The sequence below is a fragment of the Sinohyriopsis cumingii genome, chromosome 8 (genome assembly GCF_028554795.1).
Source record: "Sinohyriopsis cumingii isolate HCF-2022 chromosome 8, ASM2855479v2, whole genome shotgun sequence".
Lineage (NCBI taxonomy): Eukaryota > Metazoa > Mollusca > Bivalvia > Unionida > Unionidae > Sinohyriopsis > Sinohyriopsis cumingii.
The window spans coordinates 81,592,150-81,604,495 of record NC_142968.1 but is presented as its reverse complement, the minus strand read 5'-3'; the positions used below and the strand labels follow the sequence as shown (position 1 = coordinate 81,604,495).

Below are 12,346 nucleotides of genomic sequence, written 5' to 3'. Positions count from 1 at the left end.
ACACCTTAGATTGAGATCTGATTGTATAGAATAATTATTGCACGAAACGTGCATAATGATATTTAATTAGATATGTTGACGTTTCTCTTACTATAAACTTGGACACATAATTATGTAAGCTAAGACAAAATGAAGTCATTCACGATTCACAACACAATCTTACGTATAAACTGCCTTAGTTTTTTAAATGCTCCGGACTCGACCCAAAACTTCTTGGGAACAAAGAAAAACAATGAGTTTATCAATACAAACTTTAACATATGCAGACTTGAGTTTGGGACATTCTAGCAGATAATACAATTCAGTCAATATTGATGTAAAAATTAATATAACTCGCCTTTTAAAGCACTTGAACTTAAGGCTTGTATCAGTTGAAATTATCAAGAATGAATACAAATGACATTATCACATTTAAGGCATATCACAGCCTATGCTTCTTTTGCAGATTGGAAATCGAAGACTTTCGTTCGAATAGAAAATGTAACTGTACACATTGATCAACTTGAAATAAATCGAAAGAATGTTCTAGAAATAACTTTCTCTGCTTACACCAGTAAACTGCATGTCACCAATGTGATGATGTATAAAACAATGAAGAGTCAAACTGATAATATATATATTAACATATATTATACTGGCCTAATACAGAAGATCGAAATGAACGAAAGTAATTTCAGTATTCTTCTACTAAATGCCAGTTTTGCGGACAGTGGAATTTTGTACAGTCATCGAAAATTCGCTGGAAAAAGGAAAAACAAGTATTATTGTTCCACGTAAGTTAGTTTAGAATCTTGCATGCACACTCGTCACAACCGCGTTCCAGAACCGTTGAATGCTTATGCATATTCCGATTATAACTAGCTAAGGGGTATGGTTGCGGAAGATTATGAAAAGTATTATGTTGCATAGCAGTTGGTTATTTCCCTTTATTTAATGTTCAATGATTTTAATTGTTTAGTTCTGTCAACTTGCTCATTGTATGCATTTGCAGTTAATATCGAACGGTTACATATCCTATATTTAAATGAAATGTATGTTCTATTGTTTTCTAGCTCTCTCCATCAGATTTATTAGTTACTGATTTGATTAGTTATACAAAAATGATATTGATTTCGTTTTCCACTGAAACTATCTGTATTTCTTCTATGTAATTTCGATTTAGCTTTCATATATACTCAAGGTTTTTGTCAAACGAATATTATTTTCGGTGCAGTTTTGTTGTTACCTGCTATGAGTTGCTTAATTTATTTCGATCTCCATGTTGTGTAATAAAATTATATGTTTAAAAGCAGCTCTACATTATCGCATACTAATAATTATTAATTCAGTCATTACAAACGGAGAATGATAAGATTCAGAGAACATAATGTACTCAGGTTTTGACAATTATTGAATTTGTATATTTTGTAGGCCACCGACTACTTAGAGAAAACAATGAACCCTTGATTCTTTCTTTCACATGTAATATGACGAATGTAACTTCAATTAAAATTGAGATGATGATCAGTAAACTACATTTTTTGGTTTTAAAATACGATGTGACAATGGAAAACTATACAGAGGTTGGAAGCATGTTTATGGATCGAATAGAAGACTGTGTATTAACTGGAAGTACTTTCTCGTTCATCATTCGAAACGTAACATTGCTAGACATGGGTATGTATGTTGCCTGGGGCTACATGGAGATCCTGATGGATTTCGTGTTTGTGGAGTTTGAAGGTAAATATTACCCCCCAATTAAAGCTGTGATATATACTCTCTCCTGGAGGATTTTTACCTTTTATATCATTTACTAGATAAATTATTCACAGAATCCAGGTGGTAAAAATACCAAGTGAAAATATCTGATGGTCTTAGCAATAGGATGTGTCCAAGTTATATTTATCTCCCCCGAATAAGAAAAGGATGCGAGCGTGCATTCATTTTCGCGGCATGCAACGATTTATTATACTGTTACATATGGCGCATTCTTAGTAGGTGACTGCTGGTTGACTGAGTCAGCTTAAACCAATGATATGATTTCTATATGTGTTGCATTGGGACTCAACGACACAAAGACGAAATTCATAATACGCCGTATCAGTAGACCGAGTTGTAACAAATTATTTTGCAAACTTATATTTTCAACAATGGATTGATTTTAAAAGAGGCACGATTGATAGACGTATGGAACTATAGCTCCATGGTATTAACTTTATTAATTTCTAATCCTTTCGTTTTAGAAAATAACCTATGAAGTTCTTGCTGTCAAAATAATGTCTCACTATTACATTTAAGATGACTTAAGGTACACTAAATTCAATTGATTAAGAAATAATATAGCAGTTTGAGTTCTTATGCATATGTCAAATTCAGATAAATGATTTCGTTCCAAACGAGGCAAGAAGAAAGATATTGAAAATCAATTTCAATAATACGAAAACATTATTTGAAAACATTTAATGAAATCGAAAACAGGGCCGGAAATTATATTATTATTTATCATTGATTTTAGACATCGTTCTCTCTCTCTCTTTCTCTCTATGTCAATCTCTCTCTAACTTTACCTGTATGTCTCTCTTTCTCATTGGTCCTTGCGTTCGATTGTCAGATGGCACTTTGAAATTAAAAGATCGGTCTGTATTTTAACATATAGTGATATGATTTTTCCTTTTTGCATAGGCATGAGTTGATATGAAGACAAATTGTTCCGGCTTATACCCATACACTATTAATTTATCGCAGTATATCTTTTTCATTCTGTATGTTTGTTTCCATATATATTTTCTCCAGAAATCATACCCCCTTAATTTAAACAGAAATACGATAACTAATTTATAACCGTTTAGTGCAACAGAAATAATCATGAGAGTTTGCAATTATTTGCACCTATCTTCCTAGGATTGTGTATGTTACTGTGTCGAGTAATACATGCGCTTTCCCCAGTCATTTCGAATGAAATATGATACGTTGAACATTGATTGTACTCAATTTTATGAGCAGCATTGCGTCTAATTGATTAAATTTATGTATGGACCCCAAATGTCATCTTGGCATTTGATACTTTTTATCCTTCACAACTGAGTCTACTTTAGAGGTCTTTCCAATCATTTTAACAAAACAAACATGATGTTCACAATTAGACTAACCACAGGCTAACTTCTTTCTCATTTGGCTATATTATGTTCGAAAAGATATGTTTTATGAAATACTGGAAATAAAGAATGTCTTAATTTCAGTAAGTTTTTGCATCATGATGATTTAGAATGCACTCATTCCTTATTGTTTAAGTATTGTATTTAAGTATCAGTTACAATATATCAACTTTTCTGCAACAAATGGATCCTTTATTGATCACAGCCTGCTATAGAACACTGAAAGTAGTTAGAAAAGAAGTAAATCATTGTCTAGTAGTTTATTTTATGTAATGACGTAAAGGAATTAAAAAATGCACCTTGAAGTAATAGTTAATGTGAAATTAAATGTCGTTAATATATAGGATATATCTTTATAGTTTTATTTGCACAAAAGAAATTGTTAATTTTGGCATCGACAGTTTTTCTACATTCTTGGTAATACAACTAAATAACAAACATGTTTGTCTTGTGGATCTGTGAATTCGTTGGACAATTGTTTTTCGTACATATGCTAACCTAAAGCGTGTTTATTGATGAACTGACAGCAAAGCTTTGACAGGAAACTAATAACTGTTATCAACACGTGTTTGTACCCAAGAGAATTCGATAATATTCTAAGTTAAGATTATTAAGTGGTTAATCTGAATAGCAGCATAGTATTATGTTTGTTTTGTTTATAGAGAACAACACCACACCAAGCCCAGAGAGTACACATGGATATGTCAGCTCAACATTTCTCCCTAAAAATCTTCAGCCATGACACAGAACATTGTAAGTAGTTACAGAAAAATATAAAGTAAGGAGCTTGATTAATTTATCAAGTTATGATTTTCATATAAATACATAAAATTCCAGTCATGTTCAAAGTTATGAAACTAATACGGACAGTAAGTTATTTTTATATGCATTCCTTCTTTTCACATTATACTGTAAGGTTTTGCATCCAAATGCAGATATCATTTGTGATTTGTAATGTTCAGAGTGGAATAAAATGAATATTAGTCGTTTCTACAAATATCATTTATTCTAATAATACATTCTACATGTTGCATATTAATCCGTCATTGTTTTTTGGTATATCGATGAAATATTTGTGTAAATATGCTTTATCCATCTCTATTACTCTGTTTGTAACACAAGAAAGCATCTATTCCATTACAGACATGTTAGAATGGATTCTCGTCCTTGCAGTGGTGGTCTTACTTGTGTCGGCTGGCCTGTTTGTCAATGCTTTGCAGATGCTTCAAGAAAAGAAAAGTAAGAAGAAATAGTCGTATAACCAGATTATGAAGCATTTTCCTTGTAATATATTGCTATAAGAGAGGATCGATGACATCCATTTAGATGTGAAATATATTTCTAGTCCTAAAACGGTGTTATTCGTATTATTGTGTGAAGCGCAATGTAGGACTGAATAAAACTGAATAACTGTTAGCCAATAAATAACAATATTAAATTTGTGCGTATTGTTCTCACCAGAAATATACAATTGCTGCCTACCAAACCTTGTTTGGGCTCATTTTTAGCCACAATAGTTGCCATCACGAAGCCGGTACGCTAACTATAGAGCCACAACTTCTTCCAGGCGTGTTGTGGGATAAAAAGAGGAGAATTACAATTGATGGACTAGTTTCATTATAATTAGTAAATATTACCTCTTTTTCGCATAGAAAAATATAATGTATTAAAATAAAGAACTACATAATAAAAACCAAGACATTGATGACATTTGTATAAGTAACTTTCGGCTGGATCACTGGAACAAACTTCTGAATTATATATTTATTTCTAACATTAATAATCACGCTAAATAAATATGTCTATATATCTCTTTAGGTATGATAGTTGGCAGGATGAATATATGTATACCGCAACAACATAACAGCAACACACAATTTGCACAATCAATAGCGTAGCCGATTGGTCGGTTGTTCAGCTGGGACTTCCAGCACTTGAAAAATGATATATTTTAATTTTCCTTGTAGAATGGTGGAAACCTTACTTGACACTAAGAAAATGTGTTCCTAGAAACGTTGGGGGGTATTTATTTGATCACTGTAAATATATGCTACTAAACGTCTTATCTTTCATCATTTTCAGTATCAAAGACCACGAGTAATCATCTGACACAAAGTAATCATCTGAAAAAACACCACCAACAATTCTCGGTACAGGTTCAAAAACACAGAGATAAGACATACAATTGACGAAAATATTTCATATCATCTGCCTGATTTCACGCCTGTACAAAGCCAGGTCAATGTCACACTAAATGGGAAACATTCTTGCACACGAAGGATAGATTCTGCAAAGTCACCTATAAGCAAAGTTCGAATGCATCCCGTTCTACCATTGTCATGTGGAAGACTTCAGTCAGAACCTACTTTTGAATATGATCATGTGCATCAATATAACGAAGTGGAAAACAAATAGTCTGACATGCCACACCTCTCTTCGAAATTAAGTACGAATCCGACCGAAATACTTACGGAACAATGACGTAAACTGTCGAGCGTACGTAAGTTGACGAGGAGTTTCGTTAGAACTATCGTCTTTGAAGATGGTTACGATTCCATTTAGATACACATAGTTCATCTTCATGGAAAGAAAAAAGGAAAGATGTAACGATGGCAATACTCAGTATAGATAGGTTCATTTCTATCTCCAAATCAATGTAAACAAAATTGATTATTATGCACTTTGTAGTTTATTAATGTTTTTAAAACATTGTCTTACAGATAAAATCCATTGACATCGTTCTCAAATTACTTTGGTTTGTGCATTCGGTATTCAGTGATACGTACATTCATACTAATGTAGAGTAAACGGCTTATATATAAATATATATATATATATATATATATATATATATATATATATATATATATATATATATATATATATATAGAGAGAGAGAGAGAGAGAGAGAGAGAGAGAGAGAGAGAGAGAGAGAGAGAGAGAGAGAAGCAAAGATGGAACGTTTTCAGAAATTACTTTTAATTTCATATTTTTGGGTTGCATCGGAATATAGTGTATTATTCAATAAATGAATACAATTTATAAGCATCGTGGCTTTTACATATTGACGAAGATGTAAAGGTACCCTCTTTTCGCCGTACATCAATATTATATCTGCTCTCTCTCTCTCTCTCTCTCTCTCTCTCTCTCTCTCTCTCTCTCTCTCTCATGGAGACGATTCAAATCTATCGGCCGCGCAAGAAATCCAGTTTGCAATCAGTTCAAACCTCATCGGAAATAAAGACATCATGGATTTCTAAGAATATTGGAAATGTTTCAAAATTGTAGAATGAATGTTCGATGTGTTGCATCTGTAGATAGCATGTGAACATTATACAATTCTAGCAGCTGCAGTTACAGATTATCATAGTGTTTTGATATTCAATAGGCTTAAAGCAGGCCTTTTTATAACTAGGGTTATGAGGTTTTCATTATTTATATGCAATCACTAGAACATCATTTCCTTAGAAGCGACGTTGTGTACAAACCTTACCCTACCAACAACTTAGAATATTTGGGTGGAGACGGGCAGTGATGTTTGAAGAGGTACATAAGTAACAAACCTGTTTAAGGCAGTGTACAGGAATCGCTCGCATAAGATGACAATAACTCAGGACTTTTTAGGTATCTTTGCAGCTGTTTGTCAAACCTGCCCACCGTATTGCAGGTTTTGACGAAAGATGGAAATTGGTGCATGCTAGTGAAAGCCGAGATAATAACTGACTTGCATGCAAGTAGTGGAACCACCACCTTTGTCTGACTAATCTATTCCTCTATGCAAGAATTGGAAGCAGCACTTTCTTAAATACGTATTAAGTTGTATCCAAGTTAGAAAGGAAACTGTAGAATCATCAAGCCTAATAATTCTTTCTACCATATAAACAATATATAAATAAATCTATCCAAAATCAGCTAATTGAAATAAGTGTATTATATATAAATGAATGCAAGGATGCTTTACGAACTAAAATAAATACTAATGACATAAACGTTATAACATGTAATCTACTTCTGTCCGATTTGTTGATTGGTTTCTTATGTAGGATGTATACAAGAAAAGCTTAATATAATATATAAGCCAGTACAGGAATGAGGTTTAGAACGTTGCCTTCTATTCCCTATTACAGAGTTCTTACGCCGTAGGATAATAGTAATTTAACATTGTAGCGAGGAGAAATGGATAATGAAGGGTGTCAAAACAGCATTTTCAATAACCAAATACAATCTTTATAGTATAACTAATAGTATCACGGTTTATGCTTCTGAATTTAAGTCGCAAATACATGGTGTTAATTGTGTTGAAAAATCTAAAGAAAAAAATTAACAATTTATTATTGAGAAATGTGTATGTTTAAAATCCAACACTCAACATAATCGGAAAGGTTTCTAAAGATTCGAAATATTCTATGATTGTGCCAACAAAGTATGTACTTGGCATACAGATCTTTCTTCCCTAATAAGATCTATCCTAACTTAGACGAAATAGGCATTCCTTGCTGTAGCATGATCGACTTGAAATAGTGGCACGTATAAAATAATTAGACATATAGGTCACGAGTGTACATAAATATAATACCTTCAAAAGACAATATATATCATGGCGATAAAAAGTCAGAGACATCACGATTGCAATTATTAATAAGCTTTCTTTCATAATGTATTAAGAATGTATGAAAAGGTATTGATAACACGGTAGTTACATAATAGTTACATAATAAATAATACATCATACACACACACTGCTACTATCCGTAATGAAGCAAGAACGCAAAAATAACGTAATAAGCAATATAAACTAATATTTCTCGCAAACCAAGATTTGCATAATCGTATTAGGATTATTATTTAAACTCATCGCTAATACACGATGTATAAACCAACATATAACTTTGCTGATGAGAGATACATTCATGAAAACTGCATTGGCTAAATTCAGAGGAAAAATATGAACAATGGTAGTTTCAGTTCTCTCCACTTGAGCTTAGATTTTGTCAACAGGAGGCATTATGTTAGCAGAACATATGTACATCGAACTGCCATGTCTTAGGAATATTCAGCTCGAGGCCTCACCTACTCATCTGTTAATTGTTCCATATCGTCATAGGATCCCCAGCAAGCACCCATCTTGATCCTGGCTCCCTACCCGTTTGTTCTAACTCCATATGGAATTGTGGACAAACAAACAAAGTGCTCAAGTTCCATTTGACTTTACTGGTGATATACTCTTTTAATCCAGAAATATTTACTAACGACTCTGGCATCATTATTATTTGCTATTATTTAGTAAGTATGTATTTCTCTTACACTACATCATTAGAGTCTTAGGATACTCAGTCAGTACATAGTTCAAACTTTTAACCCAGATTCCATTTTGTGCGATGAGTGCTCTTAAATAATCCTGTATAAGGCATCTAATCATTGTAGCGTAACTGCTTAGCCACCATATGATGCTATTTGGCTGCACCGTAATTGAAATAAATTAGCAAGGATAACCAACTAGTGAATGCTAGCACCCATTATCATCTTAGGCCATATAAGCCATCAAAGTTAGTCAACAGTTTGATTTAAGAGGCTATTAACAACTGCAACCTATCGATTCCCAATGCTACGTACTTTCCTCAAATGTGAAGTAATATAATTAGGAAAGGACTGGGAGACATGCTGTGTATTTAATAAAAACATGTCATTACCATAATGAGAATTTCCCTCTGCGGGTCCGGGGTTGTAGAATTGGCCCGACGTGCCTCGCTACGTGTAGTAAAAGGCGACTAACTTATGTAAGCAAGACATTAGACAACGCCGAGAAGCATTTAAAAACTTTAACAATCGTCCGAAGCCCGAAAATTTAAGCAAATATCGTATTCTCCGGGTCAAGGCTTGCCGCATAAAGAAAGAAAATGAGCATCATGGAATAAATATGTTTCTTCTTTAAATTCTCGTTGTTCTATTAAGAAAGTTTGGGAGACGATCAGCAAAATAAACGGAAAAGGAAAACACAATATATTATACTGTTGGTTACCTAGCCATACTGGTATTAAAGGTAACGAAAAAGCGGATCGCGCTGCTTAAATGGCCCTTACTCAAGAACGATCTGATTTTAAAATACCGTATACTAATTTTAAACCTAGTGTCAGAAAGTCATTACGTCAGAAGTGGCAGGCATCATGGAATGATGCAGTGAATAACAAATTAAAGCAATCAAGCCAATTCTAGGAGAATGGACTCCTTCCTACAGAACCATGCGTCAGGAGGAGGTAGTCATTGCAAGAATCCGACTTGGTCATACTTATATCAACCATTCTCACATACTAAAAGGTGAAGACTCACCAGAGTGCGTTTCTTGCAATGAACCATTCACTGTTAACACTTTGTGATAGAGTGTTTAGACCTGCAAATTACGCGCGATCAGTATTACAATGTGCATGACATGAAGAAACTTTTTGATACAATAAAAATATTACTTGTATTATAGAGGTCCTGAAAGCAATGGATATTTACTCTAAACTCTAACTTTTATGATATCACCTTGTGCAGTTTTATGCAATATATATATATACCGTTCCTTTCTTAATATCTTATCATCATTCTTCATTAACATTCGCCATTTACAAACCCCGTTGATCGGGAAGCTTTATTTTCCACCGTTACGATATTATCGCTTTAATTGCAACTATTTGGTTTTGATGTCGCTGGTCTATATGAGACTTTTTATAATTTTTAAAAGATTATACATATAGTATTTTGTTTGGCGTTAAATAGCCTAACAGTGCTGATGCGCCGTTAAAACACAATCAATCAATCAGTCAACCATAATGAGATTTACACATTTAAGAAGCCCTCCGTTAAACGTTGTTAAAATGTAAGTATTCCTTTACCAATATTAAAGTCGATAATTGTTTAAATGCACTGTATATCAAATATGTACAGCAGTATATAAAACACAAATATGATCCGCGGTTAATACAACGGACGTAAAGCCCAATCGAACTTCAACGTGATAGTAGTACATGTTATGATTAGTTAATACCTGCTAGATTTTGCGACCTTTGATATAATAAGTATTTAGAGCAAATCCTATCATTTGTCATCACAAATTCACATTAATGTTTTTTCATAATACTTGCGTTGCACGTCATATTTCCTTCATCGTGGAACATGCTTTGTTTTTTCTGGATTTTTTTTTGACTCTCTTTTAATATACGTTTCACTACGTGCGCCCATGTGACATGGTGAATTTATTTCCTCGGGGGTTATTATGTGACAATTATATTCTAGATTACGTTACTCGCTGAAGGCTTACCCTGTTTGAAGTAGGGAGACTTTTATTTGGTCTCGTCTACTTGTCTATCAGTTTGCATACACATCCTATGTCGGTCTATCTTTCCATACACCCCGCTGTCCCTAGACATTTTAGAACGTTCCAGCAGATACTATATGCTGCATAATAATGTCATGGGTTTGTATAACTACGTAGATGATCTAATTTAATCTTCATGACACAGAAGGAACTTTATGTTTTATAGATTTTATAATAGTTACAACATTTTTACTGCAGCTACATACGTTATAAACACAATTCTAGTGATTTATTTCGTTCACTTTAATCAACAATATCATCATTCCTTGTTGATCGACCACATTCCTTAGAAGAAAATGCCGTTAGTTTGAAAATGTATTATTTATATGTGTATTTCTTACTTAGATGTGTTTGGTTAATGTATCAATCTTTGCACATCACCACAGCTTTAACATTTATTATCTTATATAACATAGACATGTATATAACATCAATTTATTACGAGTACTTTGACCAAAAACTGTTCATCAAGGTATATAAGACAGATTCCTTGGAAATTATCGACACTTTATAGCTTATAGATAATACAACAAATTGATAGACTGCCATTCAATGGGATAAAAAATAAATATACATCCAGAATTTTTGAAAGGACATTTACTTATCACTTCACAGTGAGGCATTTTTCAAAATAAATACTAATCGTAATTAATGACTGAGAATTGAATAATTGCATTTAGCAAATTAGCATATATCGCGACAGTTGGAACTCATTTACTTTACACACGTTTTTCAACAGAATTACCTCTAAAACTTATCGAATTAGAGTAAAGGAGACAATATTTTGATGCTCGTACGTCAGTTTAACCCTTTTAGGACGTCTATCCACTATGTGTCGCGCTTTGCGCAGCCGATGTAAATGATTCACTTTCGTTCCTTCCGAAACTTCCTACTTAGCACTACTTCACAAATATCCTATAATGGTAAAATGAGCGAAGTTTGTAGTGACCCAGTTTTGAGAGGTCAGTAAACTGTCAGAATTACGCCTAATATATCTCCCTTTACTTTGATACATACTATTACACTTTATGTTATATGACGTTAAACTGGATCTAAATAGAGGGTAATTTTCAGCGTGTTGGGGCATCAGTTGTCATAGTTCTTATCCACATATAGTTAGTAATCATTGTGAACAACCAAACATCAAAATTATAGACTTATATTCCTAATATTTTGTACTACAATTTTACCATTTGAAAAGATGTATGCAGTCATATCTTAATGCAAAAATATGAAATGTCGTTTTTCCCTGGACGTTGAGAATAGGTCATACAAACGTAAATTAACAAACGTGATCTACTAGAATGTTTCTAATATTGTTTATAATAAAACCGTCCAATTTATAATAAAGTGAAAGGACATTTGTCAAACCGTGCTGATCTGAGCCGTCCTGGGTGGAGATCAAAACAAGGATCTGCCACGCTAAGCTCCGACCCATGATGGTTCAAACACGGACTTTGACCAAACTGATATTAAACTCCACTAGAATTGAAATTAATGGAATTGACAATATGGGGCATTTGCATAAACTGTACACTTATATGATATCCAGTAGACTTTGCTAGTGCTTATAAAACAAATACTTGGCTTAAAGTAGTTGTAGTTTCGTGTATGTATCATGATAATATCTCTGCGAGACAAAACTAGTTAGATACGCACCATTCTACACTTTGTACTACCTACCTCATCTAATATTCAGTGTATGCTATATATAGATCCATGTCGTCTCCAACGAATTCACTAAGATGGCTAATGTTATACGAGTATATTGTTTTGAGGAGCCATTATACTGCAATTGCTTTCCACAACCGTTTATTCTGCGAAGACTGGAATTTGCTATGTTATATTTTCGGTT

General features: G+C 33.3%; 1 long non-coding RNA gene across 1 annotated transcript; it reads left to right on the top strand.

The window, feature by feature from the left end:
* Positions 1–461: 461 nt before the first annotated feature.
* LOC149793982 (uncharacterized) lies at positions 462–5,937 on the top strand. The gene is made up of 4 exons (XR_016422599.1): positions 462–773; positions 1,411–3,887; positions 4,278–4,373; positions 5,217–5,937. It is a non-coding gene; the product is annotated as an uncharacterized LOC149793982 (long non-coding RNA).
* Positions 5,938–12,346: the final 6,409 nt, after the last annotated feature.